This window comes from Nicotiana tabacum, chromosome 15 (assembly GCF_000715075.1).
Source record: "Nicotiana tabacum cultivar K326 chromosome 15, ASM71507v2, whole genome shotgun sequence".
NCBI classification, from domain to species: domain Eukaryota; kingdom Viridiplantae; phylum Streptophyta; class Magnoliopsida; order Solanales; family Solanaceae; genus Nicotiana; species Nicotiana tabacum.
The window spans coordinates 82,633,821-82,653,088 of NC_134094.1; the positions used below are offsets into that span (position 1 = coordinate 82,633,821).

The window sequence follows — 19,268 nt, forward strand, 5'->3', positions numbered from 1 at the left end:
CCAGGCTTCTGCGCGAACACGGCCTGCTCAATGTGAACGTGAAGGCTAAAGGTCCCAGGCCTCTGCGAACGCGTCCCTGCATATGTGAGAGGGAAAAAACCTCTAGTCCCCAAATCCTTTACCGCGAACGCGAGGATCTGTCCGGATTCACGAAGAATGAAACCAGAACATAAAATTTGGTGTTTTCAACTTAACTTCGGGCAGTCCAAAATACACTCGAGCCCCTCGGGGGCCCGTCCAACTACACCAACAAGTCTATAAACATAATAAGGACTTGCTCGAACTCTCGAAATGCGCAAAACAACAACAAAACCAAGAATCACACCCCCAAAACTGAATTGAATCAAAATATGAGTTCCAAGTTTCCAAATTACTCCGAACGCGTCGAATCATACTTAGCCTACTCGGAATGATACCAAATTTTGCGTGCAAGTCTTAAATGACATTACAGAACTATTCTCGGTCTCAGAATCTCATTTGGACCTCGATATCACAAAAACCCTCCTCCAAACCAGTTTAAATAACTTCAAAACCTTCCAAGAACAAACTTTCACTATTAAGCGCTGAAACGCTCCCGGGTCATCCAAAATCTGATCCGAATATACGCCCAAGTCCGAAATCATCATACGAACCTATTGGAATCGTCAAATCTGGATTCTGAGGTCGTTTGCTCAAAACATTGACCGAAGTCAAACTTAGCCTTTTTAGCCAACCTTAAGGAACCAAGTGTTCCGATTTCAACCCGAACTCTTTCAAATTCCGAAATAACCATCCCCGCAAGTTATAAAATAGTAAAAGTATGTACGAGAAGTATTATTTAGGGGAACAAAGTTTTAGATATCAAAATGACCGGACGGGTCATTACAAAAGCAAACCCACAACTCAACATAATCTAATAGAAGCAATTCCAATAGTGTGTTCAAATGACGGAAAAGCTACAACATAGTGAAATACGGTTCCAACGGCAAAAGAACATTATCAAATCTCATACTAATGACATGGGGGATGCCGGAAAAAACTTCCAACAAACCAAAACAGGCAGGGATCGAAACCACCTTAATATGTCAAAACAATAGTAAATAAATGCATTGAAAAAATATAAGGCGCAAAATCCGACGAAAAAGATAAAACACATCCAAAATAGTGACAGACAGAATGGGGCTCGCCGGGCAGTGAGACTTCCGGCCAGATCTGGGCCATGCTTATGAACCAAAATGTAAAGCAAAATAGAGAGAAAGGAGATAATAGTAGTGGCCACGGCTATCCGGCATGACCTAAAAACACAGATCCGGTCGGATCTGGATCGCTCCTTCCATTTTTTCGTCCACTATTAGCAAAGAGGAGATGTCAGGGGGGAAAGAGGAGATCACCGCCTATCTGGTCACCACCTCCAGCGGCGGTGATTTATGGCCGGCGAAGCGGCAGAGATGAAGGGGATGAGAAGCCATGAGAGAGGCGACATGCTTTGGTCTCTCCAAAGTTGAGAGAAAATGAGAGAGTTGTGGGGTGTTGTGGCTGGGACTTCTAAAAGTGAGAGAGGGATACTAATAGGGTTCCTTATGCCCAAACTCTGATGGGTTAATGAGTGTTGTGTGTAATATGTAGATATTTTTGTGTGAGGGTGTGCAAGATATGTGGTTTATATTATTTCAAAAATAAAAGACAATGCAAAAATAAAAGATGTTGTTCAAAATTAAAGAATGTCATGTCGCGTCAATTGTTAAGTCACGTCAAATGTCTTGTCACGTCAATATGATTATGTCACATCGCATGTTTAGTCACATCAAATGTCATATCAAATGTGTCGTCACATCGGACGTTGACGGGACATCGAATCTGACCGGACTTGATCTGTATTTTGAAAATAAATTCAACCGGCTTCCATGTGATTAGTAGACTGTGGTTCATTGAAGGATGATTATTTAATTTAAAAATATGACTCGTAATATTTATTAAAATGCCAAAAACTACAATAATATATAGTAATTATTATTTTATTTTTTTAAAAGATAATAAATCGACAGAATATCCTAATGTTTGAAAAATAAGACAATTATCAATGAATTGTTTGAAATTTATAAAAATGCACAAAAATGGTAGTATTTAACTAATTGCAATAAAATGATAAGAATTCCCATATTTTGTAAAAATAGGAATAATTATCAATAAATTGCATTAAAGTTAAATAATGTGCAAAAACTACATTTTTATCATTTTTGACTAGGAAGCCTACAGAAGTTAATTTTTTAAATACGGAGGGTCAAAATTGACTGTCAATAGTTGCTCCTCTTTAACCGTAGATGACGTAAGAGTCTTCGGGCAAAGAAATTGACACCATACTCAATTTTGACCCGACATGACGGTGTGGGGGATGAGGATGTTTTGACGATTGTGACCGAACTCTATTCTGAGTTGCCTACATATCTTGAGTTACACGAGAATCAGGTCGCGTGTAGTTATGGAAGATTGAGTACTATTTATGAATCGTAGCCTCATGGAGTGGAAGACAAATGTTCAAGGACTAAAGGGTTCGTGTGATCTCAACAATGCTACCAAAATTGCTCCAGGATCGGACTGTGGTAACACTAGGACGTGGTGTTAGATGGATGGATATATTGAATGGATTTTGTTGTGGATACGGTCGGGATCTTTGTTGAGATTTCCTACATATCCCGGATGTAACGAGAATCAGGTCGATTGTAGTTCGATAAAACGATGGGATTTTTTATTTTTTATTTTGAGAGTTTCCCCAGCGTCAAGCTGTGAAGAGCTGGTGTTTTATTTGACTAAGGGGGTTTGTATTACCTACACACACCATGTCAATGGGACGTAATATGAATGATACTTAGGAACGTGCCGACGATTGCTATTGAAATGCTCGATGTTCGTCCTCAAAATCTGCCCCCGTTTATTTGCTAGAAGATAATCCCACGATATATCGCGTCTTTGATCAGTAGAGTTGACGAAGTGTGGACTATGCTTATGTTTGGCTTGAGAAGATGGATATGTGATGTTTTGTATGAAATAGGGTCCCAAGTTGGAACTCTAATTCGAAAGAGATCCTGGTTAGATACCGGTCCGAAGCGATATCGGAGCATTTTGGATTTTTTTTGAAGAAAATTCGGACTGTGTACCGGTCCAAAGTGATCAGAGCGCTTTAATTTGAAGTAAATACGGGCTGAGTACCGGTCCGAAATGATATCGGAGCACTTTGATTATTGAAGGAAATCTGTACTGTGTACTGGTCCTAAGTGATCGGAGCACTTTGACTTTAAGGAAATATGGGCTGAGTACCAGTCCGAAGTGATATCGGAGCACTTTAATTTGAAGGAAATCTGGGCTGAATACCGGTCTGAAGTAATATCGGAGCACTTTAATTTGAAGGAAATCTTGGCTGAGTACCGATCCGAAGTGATATCGGAGCACTTTGATTTTTGTAGGAAATTCGGACTGTGTACCAGTCCAAAGTGATATCAGAGCATTTAAAATATATAATACACGTATTAGAAGATGGGCGCCTGTAAAATTTGAACTTGAAATGAAATACCCATTGTTTAGGAGGGTGCCTGAAAAATTTGACTTTGAAATGAAGTGCCCATTGTTCAAGAGGGTGCCTGGAAAAGCAAGAAGTTGTTTTTTTTCTATGTAGGAAAATGATGAAAAAGGTTCTGTTATTAATGACTTATGCACGCAATGGATGAAAAATGATATAATTTGAAATGACATCGCCGGATCTGACTAAGACTGCCTACGTATCCCAATGGAATCAGTCCAAAATATAGTTCGACTACAATAGATGACTGAATCTAATATGGATTGTCTACATATTCCTACCAAAGGAAATCAAATCGTGGCGTAGTTCCAAATATATAGAATAATTTTTAGTTTTCTATTTCAAGAGTGGTACCGGACCCTACTTGGGTTGCCTACGTATCCCCCGTGGGAAGTCAGGTCAGGCGTAGTTCTGCTACGATAAAACCTAACTCTATTTGTCAACAAAACTTGACTCTTTTTTTTTCTGTATTTTTTGTTGTTTTGTAGTTTTTGTAGAGAATATTTGAAACATTTGAAAAGCAAAGAGAGACTGCGATTTATTGATTGATCATTATTTTTTTACTCGACTTTGGTTGGTACCAACAATTAATTTTATGCATAAGAATTTTCACCACATACTTTCCGGCAAACCGAGATCAACTTATGGGTAGCTACGAGTGGTACATCAGATATACCTAGGTTTGACAAGATTTGTTCGTCTTACTTCAATCAAAGGTTTTGAATTCTGCCTAACTCATGTATCAAATGTCCTCACCTCAAAGAATGTCCTAATTTTTACACATATTTGAAGTGTTTTTTTTTATTTTAGGACATTTTTGAGAAGCACACTCACACTCAGAATGACATTTAATGCATGCAATTGTGATACCATATGCTTGACCTTTATGTGAGTATCCACTAATGTGAGAACGCTTGGAATAAGATCATGTAGGACTTTGTTATCGGCTTGTAATATAGGCTTGGGGATGGGTAGGATGATCATTATGGGATAAAGTGACTAATCCTCCTCGAGCGCTACACTGTGTCGTATTTTCGGTGTTCAAACCATGCTTCGGCGCTTAATCTTGTTCGGCTCGATGTCCTTTTCTTTGCTTTGACTTCTTTTGAACATGTTGGAGATTCTTCTTCCTTTTTCAGAGAGATGTTTTTTATTTATTTTTATTTTTGAAGTTTCTCTTGCTTTCCCTTCTTTTCGTTGGAGCTCCTCCTCTTTGAGTTTGTGGAGTTTTCTCCTCTCTTTTTTTCTTCTCTTTTTTTTTTCTTCGAATTTACGGAAGTTTTCTCCATTTTGTTGGATCCTCCTTTTGAACTTGCAGAGTTTCCTGGGTTTTTTTTTTTTGAAGTCATGTCTCTGATTGTCTTAGACTTTTCATCTTTCGACTTTTCATGCTTGTGTCCATCCGAAGTTACACATTTTCAGTGCGCTCGAGGAGGTTGGGCCAAGAGAGAAATTGTGCATTTAAGTACAAAGAAGGGTATAGGATAAGATGTGGTTGTCCAAGAAAAGGCTTAAGGCTCAAAGGAGGAATGCTAGGGATCGATGTCATTTGGTAAGCTTGAAAGGCTCAAACGGATCAAAGAAGGCCTACAATCATTTCCTAAACCAAGCTTTACTCAGGATTTCGCCTCAATAGACACTCGGGCCATGTTCTAGATCTACAATGCAATGCAATAAATTTTAATCTAGGCTCACCACACAAAGCACATGAAACGATGAGGTCGGTTTTGGTCTTACCCTAACTATAAGCACGCGATTTTTCAAGCATCACTAAGGTATAATTGAGAGGTACCATAAGAGTCTATAATTTACCACTTAAACATTTGTTCTTTCCCATGCACACTCCTAACTATGTTGGTAGAAAGCAAGTCAATATTTGATAATTTTTCTTCTTCTTCTTTTCTTATGATTTTTGATAAATGGGACTAGAGTCAAAGAAAAGTTTCCCCCTTTTTTTTTTTGATAAATGGGACCAAACCCGAGGAAGAATTCCCTTTTTGTTTTTGATTTTTTGGATTTTAACTTAACAATAATTTTTTTGTTTTGTTATTTCTCTTTTTTTTTTTTTACTTAATCAAAATAATTTATTTTTTTTGTGATTTTTTAAAAAAAAGAGATCGAACATGTCACGACCCAGAATTCTCACCCTCGGGACCATGATGACGCCTAATATTTTACTTGCTAGGTAAGCCAACGTTAGAATAGTTTTTAGCTATTTTTAACAAAATAAATTAACTGATACCAATTAAATTGTAATAACTGAAATAGAGTATGAAAAATCATAATAACCGCAATATCTAGATACAATCCCAAAACTGGTGTCACAAGTGCACGGCCGACTAGAATAATACAGATAATGGTCTGAATAAAAGTAAAACTGTTTGAAATAAAATAAACAGCTAGGATAGGGTAGAAGGGTACTTCAGGATTGCGAACGCCGAGCAGTTGTACCTCAAGTCTCCAATCTATCAATCAATCCAAGCAATTTACTGACCACCACTAGGACTGACTCCAAAATCTGCACAAGAAGTGTAAAATGTAGTATGAGTACAACCGACCCCATATACTCTGTAAGTACCGAGCCTAACCTCGACAAAGTAGTGACGAAGCTAATGCGGGTCACTTACAATAACTTGTGCACAGTATAAAAGTAATAACATGAAAGAAATACAAGAAAGTAAGGTAGTTAACTTATGAAAATAAACTCAGTCCACGGAATCGGTTAACCAGAAAAACCAGTACTCAAAATCTCCTATGAAAGCATCGAAAACTAACATCGTACAACAATGAATACAAAATACACAATTTGTTGTGGCGCGCAACCCGATCCCACCCTACAAACACAAACCTGCTTTATTTCCCCCACTGCGGCGTGCAACCCGATCCCATTTTACAAACCCAATCCTCCCTTATTTTACCATATCAAGATCAATAATAATACGTAAAATCTGTTGTGGTGCGCAACCCGATCCCACAATATAATCAAAATCAATATCATATTCCTCCCTTATTTCACCATATCAAAATCACATATAAAATTCATTGCGGCGTGCAACCCGATCCCACCATATCAATATCAATTCTCCCTTATTCCACCTGTTATGGCATGTAACCCGATCCATAAATAAAAATCAATAAATGTAATCAACTCAGCAACTCAAATCACAAGAATCTCTACGATAAACGAATATGAATATAAAACCATAAAGGAATCTCGTACCAAATTAAGAAATGCGACAATTAATACTAAGCAACAAGACAAGCCAAATATATGACAGTTAAAGTGTACAAGTAACACAATTAAGGCAAGTAACAATTAATCATGAAAGCATGGAAGAAACTAACATTTTAGTATGAGAATAATAAATGACAAGTAGCAAGTTAAAGCATAGGAGGAAATTAAATTATGTAACAATTAAGACATGAAATAAAATAATTAATGTAATACGGGAAAGCATGGAAACAATTACTTTGACGACGTATACACACTCGTCACCTCGCATATACGTCGTTGCACATGTAATTCACATAAAACATAGCTCAAGGGTTCCTATTCCCTCAAATCAAGGTTAGACCCAACGCTTACCTCGCTCCGCAAGCAAATCAAATCTCAATTGGGGCCTTTCCTCTTAAATCCGCCTCCACTAACCGAATCTAACCAAAATTGACTTGACAACATCAAACAATGCTAGGTAAATCAATCATAATACATAAAGTTAAGATCTTTACACTTTTTCCAAAAAGTCAACCTCGGGCTCGCTTGGTCAAAATCCGAGATTCAGACAAAAACCCAATTACCCATTCACCTTCGAGCCCGATTATGTAATTAGTTTCAAAATCCGACCTCAATTCGAGGTCTAAATTCCAAATTTACAAAATTCCCTAATCTACCCAAATTCCTAATTTCTACTATGAAAATCCTTGATTTGATGTTGAAACCTTATTAAATGTAATGGGTAATTGAAAAGAATTATATTAAAGTCACTTACCAATGAATTTAGGAAGGAAATCTCTTGGAAAAATCGCCTCTCGGGAGTTTAGGGTTGAGAGTTTGAAAGAAAAAAGCTAAATCCCGTTTCCCCCCTCTTCTACCAATTACGAATTTCGCAATTGCGATACCTTGTTCGTAATTGCGAACATCGCAAATGCGGACCATACCTTCGCATATGCGAAGGTAGCCCAGGATACACCGAGTCGCAAATGCGACTCTGCCTTCGCAAAAGCGGCAGCTGCAAGTTCACAAATGCGAACATTTACCTCGCAAATGCGAGACTCCCCCAATCCAGCCCATGCTCGCAAATGCGAAGCCTTGTTATCAAAAGAGAGGCTCGCAAATGCGAGATCTACAGCAGAGCACCAGCAACATAAAGGCATCAGTTATTCCTCTAAGTCCAAAATCACTTTGTAGCATATTTGAAACTCACCCGAGCCCTCGGACTCCAAACCAAACATGCACACAAGTGTAATAATATCATACGTACTCGCTTGCATGATCAAAACACCAAAATAACACCTAGAACTAAGAATCGGACACCAAAATGAATGAAACTTAAGAACATGCAATTTTTCAATCGGACGTCTGAATCACGTCAAATCAACTATGTTTCCCACCAAATTTTGCACACAAGTCATAAATACTGTAATGAACTTATACCATATTTCGAAACAGAAATCCGAAATGGGTAGCAACAAAGTCAACATACAGTCAAACTTAGAAATTTTTTAAACTTTTATATTGCTAGTTTTCAACAAATTGCATTAATTCAAGTTGACTTCTGAATTCGATTCTAGGCATATGCCCAAGTCCTAAATCAAGATACGGACCCATCGAGATGATCAAAACACTAGTCCTGATCCGTTTCGCAAAATATTGACCGTAGTCAAGTCAAATGAGTTTTAAGGCACGATTTCATATTTTCATCAATTTCCTCATAAAAACCTTCTGAAAAAAGGACACGAACTGTGCACGTAAATTGAGAAAGGTTAAATGGAGCTATTCGAAGTCTCATAACACAAAAATGAAGGGTAAAATTATAAATGACCTATTGGGTCATCACAGAACCCGAAGGTCGCCTACGTATTCCGTTAAAATGAGAATCAGGTCGAGCGTAGTTCAGGAAGGGTGGAAAGAAAATATTTTTTAGATTTTTATTTCGTTTTTTTTTTATTTTGACTTAATCTATTTTTATGGTTTTTGATAAAGAGAATTCAATGTAAAACGGGCTTTGTGGTTACCGCTCTGAAGCGCTATCGGAGCATTTAATATTAGACGAGCTTTGTAGTTACCGTTCCATATAGGAGCATAGACAGGAAAGTAAAAGGACGGGTTGTGTACCATTTCGCATAGGAGCATTGTTAGTATGGGGATGGGTACCATTCCATTTAGGAGCACTGACAGAAAAGTAAAATGAAGGAATGTGTATTGTTTCATATATGAGCATTGTTAGTACGGGCTGGGTACCATTCCATTTAGGAGCGCTGACAGGAAAGTAAAATGACAGGCTGTGTACCGTTTCATATAGGAGGATTGTTAGTACGGGGCTGGGTACCGTTCCGTTTAGGAGCACTGACATGAAAGTAAAATGATGGGTTGTGTACCGTTCCTATATGAGCATTGTTAGTACGGGGCTGGGTACCATTCCGTTTAGGAGTGCTGATAGGAAAGTAAATGACGGTTTGTGTACCGTTCTATATAGAAGCATTGTTAGTACGGGGCTCGGTATCGTTCCGTTTAGGAGCGCTGACATGAAATTAAAATAGCGGACTATGTACCGTTCTGTATAGAATCATTATTGTACGGGGTTGGGTATTGTTCTATTTAGGAGTGCTCACATGAAAGCAAAATAACGGGCAGTGTACCATTCCGTATAGGAGCATTGTTAGTACGGGGCTGGGTACCATTCTATTTAGGAGCACTAACAGGAAAGTAAAATGACGGAATGTGTACCGTTCCGTATAGGATCATTGTTAGTAAGGGACTGGGTACCAATCCGTTTAGGAGCACTGACATGAAAAGTAAAATGACAAGTTATGTACCATTCCGTATAGGAGCATTGTTAGTGTGGGGATGGGTACCATTCCATTTAGGAGTGCTGACAGGAAAGTAAAATGATGGGTTGTGTACCGTTCCATATATGAGCATTGTTAGTACAGGGTTGGGTACCATTTCATTTAGGAGTGCTGACAGGAAAGTGAAATCTTTGCACAATGGGAGTGACTAAAAATATAAAACCTCCACGCGATGGGAGATACAGGAATTGAAAATCTTCGGACGATAAGAGTATTTTTTTAGTTTTTAAAAGATGAGATCGAACCAGGGGAGGGTCCTTGATTGATGATTTTTTTTTATTTTTGAAATATATGATCGAACCCGGGAAAGGTCCTTGATTGATTGTTGTTTATTTTATTTTTTTAAAATTGTGACCAAACCCGCAGGTTGCCTATGTATCTCGTCAAAATGAGAATTAGTTCGGGCGCAGTTCGGGAAGATCAGAGATAAAGGAGAGATATTTTGGATTTAGAATTTCCTCAAGAAAAGATGATGATATTTTTTGGATTTTAATTTTGATGTCTCACGAAGAGACTTCTGGAGAAGAAATAGAGGAAGGTATATATATGTTTAATTTTTGATTTTTTGTTCGGGATGATCCTTTCGTAAGGACTTTCGGTCAAATATGACCCAAGCGGCCATACTTGACCAATTCGTCCAGTTAAGGATGAGAAAAACCGGACCTATGATAGGTTACCTACGTATCTTGATACGAGGTCAATAATCAGGCACGCATAGTTAGTGAAGATTAGGGATAGAGGATAATTTGAAATTTTTTGAATTTCCTCAAGGAGGAATTATGCAGGAATATGTTTTTGGATTTTGATTTTCCCTTGATGTCTACAGAGTTCAAAGCAATAGGGGAAAGATATATACATTTTTTTTACATTTTTTCAGAGATGACCCTTTCACAAGGATCTTCGGTCAACTGCGATCCAAGTGGCCACACTTGACCGACTCGTCCAACTAAGCACGAGAAACACCATACCCATGATGGGTTGCCTATGTATCTTGATACAAGGTTAAGAATTAGGTACGCGTAGTTCGTGAAAATTGGAGAGTATGAGATGTATGGGTTTAAACACCTCTTTTACTCTCCTATTTTTGAAGGATTGCAACTAACTACATTAATCGCATCAAAGATATGTATAAAATTCAAGGGTTTAGACAAACTCGGAGAGATGCCTTGTTATACCCATGATTGGGTGTGGTATCTCTGGAGTTGAAGAGTGACTCCATCAAGAAGCTTTGCCCCAGTTGCTCCTTGAACAGTTGCTTCGATGCCCCCTGACTGTTTGAAAGACAGTTGTTGTGGTTGTCTACCAATTGACTGAAGGGATATTTCGTTGTGACCTTCCAGCTATCCAAAGGAACCTTTTTGTGATCATCCCCGGCTAATAGTTGGGACGATTATCTGATGCAGATATAGAAATGTAGTAAGGGTAGTGCTGTCATAAAATGATGAAATCATGAATTGTAACTAACACTCCCATGTTTGCTCAGTTGATATTTCGCAATGTCCGGCGTCGGATGCTATTTCCCTTGCAGTCTCAGGATGATGCACCTTCGGCGGTCCACAAGAACCATTTGATGATCGTCCCCGGTTGACAACCGGGAAAGTTGTTCTGATCTAAATATAGAAAGGTAGTAAGAGCAGCGAAGTCATGAAAATTATGGAATTCATTATAAAACTACTACTCCCCTGATTATCTGACTGATGCTCTACCAAGTCCGAGGCCAGATTTTATCTCTCGTGAAGTGCCCGGGATGATGTACTTGTAACACTTAGAGGAGAAAATATTAGAATACCTTTTGGGTGAATTATAAAATTAAGAGGGTGCATAGTTAGGCCGTACAGCCAGGGGTGTATCCGATTATGATCGAAAATGTAATGTCGGCATTCCATGATTGTTCCGAAAATTGTGTTGTCCCTCCTACGTCCAAAGAAAAATTCTTAGTTCGAGGGAGGAAAATTGATTCGTGCTGTCTTGAGACTTCACTTGTTCTTCTTTATTTATAAGAGTCGTGTGAGCATGGCATTCCTCCAAGGCTGACTAACAACTTGTCCCTGTAACAAAATGGGTTGACTTGTATTGAATCTTTGAATTTGAAAAGTGGGAGTGAACATCATGACTACATAGCTAGATATTTGAACAAAGGACTTGCATCCCATATGTTAGGATTTAAGTAGAGTGAGGGTCAGAGTAAATCTGGCATGGGGTTTTGATGTTTGGATTTTTGGTGAGACCGAACCCGTATGTAGGGTTGCCTACGTATCTTGCCAAGGCAAGAATCAGGTCAAAACGTAGTTCGGGCCAACTACTGGAATTATGAGATCTATATGGCTATCATGAATGAGTGATTTTTTCTTGAGAAGGAATGTGATTATGAATGAGAATTCTTGGGTGGTTGGGTGGAGACTGGTAACTCTCGAATAAGATATAGATGGTAGTATAGTGCATGGATCAGTCTTAAATGATGGAAGCCAGTGTAAGGTATGATTGAGAGGAATACGTCAAATCAGTGAAAGATGCACCAAGCTGGATTGACATATCTTTGAAAGGATGATAGAGTCCAAATGATAGTATGATTATGGGGATAGTTATGAAGACCGAAATGGGCATGTGTATTTGAAAGGTCAGGGTTCAACACAAGTTAACCATAGTTTATCCAGACAAAGAGAACCTAGTTGTGGATAACAAGTAGAGGACATATGTAGCAGATGAAGGATGCGTAACAGATAAAGAATGTACATCAGACAAAGAATACGTAGCAAACAAAAGATATGTAACAATTAATCCATCTAAAGCAAGTTGCAAGATCATATATACAGTTACCTAGGAATTCTAAGAGTAGATTTACCTAGATTCGAGCATGAGTTAAGGACAACTGCGAACATGGATTTGTACCAAACATGTATTTACTTAGAGTGAAGTAAGTAATTTACAAATTGAGTGACCTAAAAGTATAACCAAACATGATAGCTCACATGTAAAAGAAATATACAATTATCTTGTTAGAAAAATGAATGACATGCTTATGTAGTGAAAAACTAGTTTAAATAATTAGGTTCATATCAATCCTAGTCAATTAATCAAGTTGCAAAAATGTATCTGATAATCTAATTAAAGATGCAAGCTACATGTTTATTTGACATACGTGTTGAGTGTTAATTTTAAATAGATGTATTGTGTCCTAAGTGTTTAGCAAACAGACTAATATCAAAGCAAGCAGGCAACACATATATTTATGTTTATACTATACTTACGATTTTGGATACATCCTAGAATAGGAAGTGCGAAGTAGGGAACTTGACGGGGATTTGTCTCTCAATCTTCGAGTGTCGTGTTCCGAAAGTAACTCTATGTGATAGTACCTCGCAAGACAAGAGAATTAAAATTATTAGTAAAATATAAAGTAAATATTAAACTAATTTTTTTTTAAATGATCTTACTAAAAAATAATTTGGAAAATTATTTTGAAAATAGTTGAAAAATGTTTTGGAAAATTGATTTTAGAAATAGTTTGAAAAATGTTTTTGGGAAATTATTTTTAAGAAGTAGTTTTGGAAAATAGTTTAAAAGATAATATAGAAAAATACTCTTTTAAAAATGATTTAGAAAATGTTTTTGGAGGCTCGGATGGTGTATTCCATATAGCAATAAAATATTAGAACGTGAACGCCGACTTGGTAGCAACTCCGGAGGCCAACCATGTTGCCTCCTGAAGCAAGGACATTCACATTCTCATCTTTTATTTTTTCTTTGGCTTTCGTCATCGCCTTATAAATGTATTTATGTTCCGAATCCGAGGGACGGTGTAGTATCTTGTCCTTTATCAATCAAAATCATCACGAGGTCTGAAAAAATTTATTCTCATCGGCCAAGTGTAGCAACTGTTCAAAATTAGTATGTCCAATCTCATAAGTGAAGCGCAAGTAACACAAACTGTGAAACAGAGGCTAGCAATGTTGGTTTTCGGAAAATCAATTCCAATAGCAGCAGAACGCCAACATCTAAGACAAGAGCAAAGCAAACCCACAATTCAACAGAATCCAATAGAAGCAATCCCAATAGTATGTTCAAACGACGGAAAACCTACAACATCAGTGAAATAAAGTTCCAACAGCAAAAGAACATTATCAAGGCTCATACTAACAATATGGGGGTTGCCGTAAAAATCTTCCAACAAACCAAAATAGACAAGAATTGAAACCACCTTAACCGGTCAAAACAACAGTAAATAAATATAGTGACAAAATATAAGGCACAAAAGTCCGACGAAAAAGATAAATCGCAGCCAAAACAATGACAGCCGAAATGGGGGCTCGTCGGGCAATGAGACTTCCGGCCAGATCTGGGCCATGTCTGTGAACCAAAATATAAAGCAAACTAGAGATAAAGAAGATAATAGTAGTGGCCACGGCTATCACTGGCGACCAGAAAACATAGATCCGGTCAGATCTATATCGCTCCTTCCATTTTTCCGTCCACTATTAGCAATGAGGAGATGTCGGGGGAAAGGGGGAGATCGCTGCCTAGTTGGTCACCACCTCCAGCAGCGGCGACTGATGGTTGGAGAAGCAGTAGAGACAAAGGGGATGAGCAGCCATGAGAGAGGCGGCATGCTTTGGTCTCTCCAAAGTTGAGAGGAAATGGGAGAGTTGTGGGGTGTTGCGGTTGGGACTTCTAAAAGTGAGAGAGGGATTATAATATTAGGGTTCCTTATGCCCCAAAATCTGATGGGTTAGTGTGTGTTGAGTGTAATATGTAGATATTTTTGTGTGAGGATGTGCAAGATATGTGGTTTATATTATTTTAAAAATAAAAGACAATGCAAAAATAAAAGATGTGGTTCAAAATTAAAGAATGTCACGTTGCGTCAATTGTTGAGTCACGTCAAATGTCTTGTCACGTCAATATGATTTTGTCATCGCATGTTTAGTCACATCAAATGTCATATCAAATGTGTCGTCATATCGGGCGTTGATAGGACATCGAATTTGACAAGACTTGATCCGTATTTTAAAAATAAATTCTACCGGCTTCCATGTGATTAGTAGACTGTGGTTCATTGAAGGATAATTATTTAATTTAAAAATATGACTCATAATATTAATTAAAATGCCAAATACTACAATAATATGTAGTAATTATTATTTTATTTTTTGAAAAGACAATAAATTAAAATAATATCCTAATGTTTGAAAAATAGGAAAATTATCAATGAATTGTTTGAAATTTATAAAACTTCACAAAAAAGTTAGTATTTAACTAATTGCAATAAAATGATAAGAATTCTCATATTTTGTTAAAATAGGAATAATTATCAATAAATTATATTAAAGCTAAATAATGTGCAAAAACTACATTTTTATCATTTTTGACTAGGAAGCCTACAGAAGTTAATTTTTTAAATACGGAAGGTCAAAATTGACTGTCAACAGTTGTTGCAGGGTTTGGTTCTGATGACTCTCATAATGATGGGAGAGGGGGAGAAGGTACACAGGGAGATTCAGCAAGAACAAAGAAGAAAGAGGCTTGGGAGGATAGATTTGTGAGCCGCCACACTTTCTGTGATTTCCGGATGTGGTGGCCTAAGTGATCTTTGACTCATGCGCGGCAATATTTATTGAAAGATCTTGACAAATATAATCCCGCAGTTCTATATTAGTTCACGAAGAGAAGGGGAGGATGCGATTTACAGAGAAGTTAGTGGATGTCAAGCAACACCTTGTCCGAGAGTTTTATGCGAACATTGCACATATTCGCAAGGGCACAAAGGTTACCAAAGTGCGCAACGTGAAATGAAATTTGATCAGCACACTCTGAACGCGTACTTGGGATTTGAGGATATGGAGCTGAAATAATATTTAGAGAAGTGTGCCTTGAAGGAAGAAACTAGACTGTGGCTTGTGGAGATTCTGCAACGGGGTACCACTCCCCCTTGGATTGTTGTTGGGGTACCTATCCTCTGTAGCACTTTGAGTTTCGAGTCCAAGGGTGGCAAACCTTTTTCTACAGCAGGCTAGACCCATTTTCGAATGAGAATAACTTGTCCATTCCTAGATCTATTCTGGTGGCTTCTATCATGGCCGGGTACTCGATCAATGTGGGTGCCCTAATGTCGGCTAACATTTATTTGGTGGCACAGCAGAGCAACACTTCTTACCCATACCCTAGCACCATTATTGAGTATCTGACTAATGTGAAGGTAGAGCCCAGGGATTTTGACACAAAGGTAAGGATAACAGGGTCGTTTGAGTGGCACATGTTGCAGGATCCGAGGAACACAAAGAAGAGTTCTCAGCCTTCTATTACTGCTGGCCAGTCTGATGAGCCAGTAATGGTAGTTTCTGATACACCTGATATTCCATCCACATCAGTTGAGCCTTCTACCAGTGCAGCAGCTGCTATGCTTGAGCCACAATCTTTAGCTCCCTCTACAGTTCCTTCCACGGCACCTAGGGCAGTTCCTACTCCAGTTTCGAGGACGGTTCCCATGCCTACAGGCCCACTTTCTGCTCTACAAATCTCCTAGACATTGGCAAGTCTCAAAAAATAGATACAGGCAGCTACTTCAAATATGTCTGAGATCTCTAGTGTAGTTGCAGGGCAGGCATCTACACAAGCACCCCGGGACCTCGCTGACATTGATGAGAAGTTGAGCAAGATCTTGAACAACTAGAATGTGATTATGGATACCTTTGTACAGTATAGTGTTGTGATCAAGGGGTTAACCAAACAGGTGAAGAATATGAGGAAGTCCTAAGCCGGCAAGAAGTCGGTGGATAAGCTTAAGATTGAGGTGACATGACTAGCTACAGCTGGGGATTTATCGTTTGACATGTTGATTGACCCAGACCAGCCCTACCCTGATACATCTACACAGGATGCTCCCGCTGGCCAGTCTGAGGAACCAAGCCTTACCGTTGATACTGTTGATGCAGTGCGTTTGATGTTCACTTCCCCAGCCACTCCTAGATTTGATGATGATATTTAGTTGGCTGAGCCAACTGGGACTAATGTTGTTGGGGACATAGAGATGGCCGGGGACACTTAGGGAGTTTCTTCGCCCTCTCTCATTTTGCTCTTCTTTTGTTAAGCATTAGGGATAATCCTTACTTTTATTTGGAGGGGGGGCTTATTTGATGATACATTGGATACATTTGGATACATTTTAAATGTAATAATTGGATGATTCTATTTTCTTTTCATTTTATCTATCTTTAGTAGTTGTTGCTTTCATTTGTTTCCTTATTTGTTTACTTTGGCTTTGTTTATGTAGTAGTTTATTTTTATGTTTGTAGATTTTATGTTTTTTCTTAGTAGTGTGATAATAAGCCTTTGTTTTTCTTAATACCACAGTTCTTTCCAAAGGTGGTCTTTAGTGTGAACCGGATGACTCTTCTCGAAGATGGATAGTGTGACAACTTTCTTAAGGGAATGAGTTTATTTTGTGTTTAGGTAATGATAATAGTAGTAGTAATGAATAAAGGCCTTAATCAAGTCGTTCTCTAAAAAGAGTTATTCATGCTTCATTTGGCACCAACACACTTAACTGTGTGCTTATGATTTGAAATAAGGTTTTTGGAAGAAAATAGTTCTAGTTAGTGACTTTGAGGTTCTTGAGTTGACTTTGATAATCATTGAGTTGTTGATTGGATCATAGTGATCTTTAACTTGATTGCGATCGTTGTAGGATTTAGACTCTATCCTCTTTTACGGTCTAGTTGCATAAGAAGTGAGGTGATTTTTGTTGCTAGTCCAAGTATTTGAGTGGATTGTCTAGAACTTGCCCTGAATGTGTTCATGCGAAATTCTAGGTTTGCTTGGTTTGGAAGATGATTGTAGGCTTTCCTTGGTCCGTTTGAGCTTTATATTGCCACCTAATGCTTGTATCCCTAGTCAACCCCTTTGATCATTAAGCCTTTCTCTATTGGTAATCATGCTATAAGCCTTTACCCGTTTTGTCTATTATCCTCTCGAACCCGGAACTTCCTTAACACTCTTATGAAATAAGTAGCTTAAGGTGTAAGTTTGGGGGGAAAAGTTAAGGAATCTAAAAGAGGTATCAAGGCACCAAAAAGAGAGAAGAAATGATCTCTATGAAATGAAAAGGCAAGAAAAGAAAAGAAAAGAACAGAAAGAAAAATGCCAAAAGGAGAATAAAAAGGAAGGTTGATGAAATCAAAAAGAGCCAACTATCTCTAGTATGAACATCAAGGGAGAAAAATAATGAAATGAACAATAAAGAGTGATTTCAAGTCTCTCTAGCCCTCAAGGAAAGGAAATGCCTCTAAGGGTTGGTAAATGTGAGCCAAGAAATTGAAAAGTGGAGTGCTTAAGGAAGGGTGTAACCACCTATCCCATATGGTATCCTACCCCAATCCAAAATCCTTCATTACAACCCGAAAGAAGTCCTACTTGATTTTGAACCGAGTGATCTTACATTAGTAGTGATCTATATGAGGGGAATGCCTATGGTACTTGAAGTCTTACTTGTGACATTCCTTTGTGAGAGAAGAGTGAACCCTTCATTACTCTAGAAAGTGAGTGTTAATTCTTGAAGTAAACATGGAAAATGGACGGTAAAGCAGGAAAAGTTTGGAGTCCACCATGATCTACATGATAGAATAAGAGTCCTTGATGAGTGAAGACAATTCTTGAAACTCAAATGTCACACTAGAGTTATATGCACGTAACACGTGTTTTGTAACCTTGTTGAAAATGCATGAGTATTACGGGCAACTGTTGGTCCCAACTGAGTATGAATGGTTTATAATTGACTCTTTAAAATGACCTTTCACTTTGAGGAGGTAGAAACTAATCTATTTGCTTGAGGACAAGCAAAGACATAAGTTTGGGGGAGTTGATAAGTGTGGATTTTAACCACTTATTAGTACCTTCTTGCTTTAGTTTTAGTCCGAAAATATTGATTTTTGTTTCCAAAACTAATGAAAGTGTGTAAATTGCAGTCATATTAGAGGATTGTACCTTAACGAAGAATAACTCAAAAAGGAGTATTGCAGCTCAAAAAGGCAAAAAGGAGTAAAGCATGCCAAAGTGCGGTCAGTAGAAGTAATTTTACGGACGCAGAAGAAATTGCGATCCGCAGAAATATGCCTGCGACCGCGGACAAGACGCCTGAAGCCTCAGAGTAGTTTTAATAAGTGTGATCCGCACACCAAATTATGTGACCGTAAAAGCTGGTCGCACTGACAAGATTGGAAAAGTTTGGAGAAGATGCAAAAAGACCAAGTGTGAAGCCTTGCCAAAGTGCAGACGTAGATGGAAAAGTGCAGCCGCAGAAGTTAAAGTGCAGTCACAGAATTCCTCCCAACTAAAGAAGAGAAGAAAAGTGCGGACCACACATGGAATTGTGAGGCCGCAGAACCTCCCGAAGGGAATTTTTGTCAGCGAATTTTAGGGCACTATAAATAGACGAGAAACACGTTTTTAGGGCAAGTTTTGTATTATAATCAGCTGTAGCGGTTATATTTTTATATTTTGAAAAATTAGTGACAATTATTAATGAAAACCCCATTAGTTTTATCATTTAATTATCATTTATGGCTTTGATTTCTTCTTCTTCTTTGTTTTCTTTACCTTCTAGCATTAGTAGCTAGATTCTATCTAGGTTGTGACACATCCCTAGTGTGTAAAC

At 38.1% G+C, this 19,268-nt stretch overlaps 1 pseudogene; it reads right to left on the bottom strand.

Moving 5' to 3' along the window:
- LOC107812919 (small ribosomal subunit protein uS7-like) overlaps positions 1-16,105 on the bottom strand; it is a 28,158-nt pseudogene extending 12,053 nt beyond the window's left edge.
- Between the last annotated feature and the right edge of the window lie 3,163 nt (positions 16,106-19,268).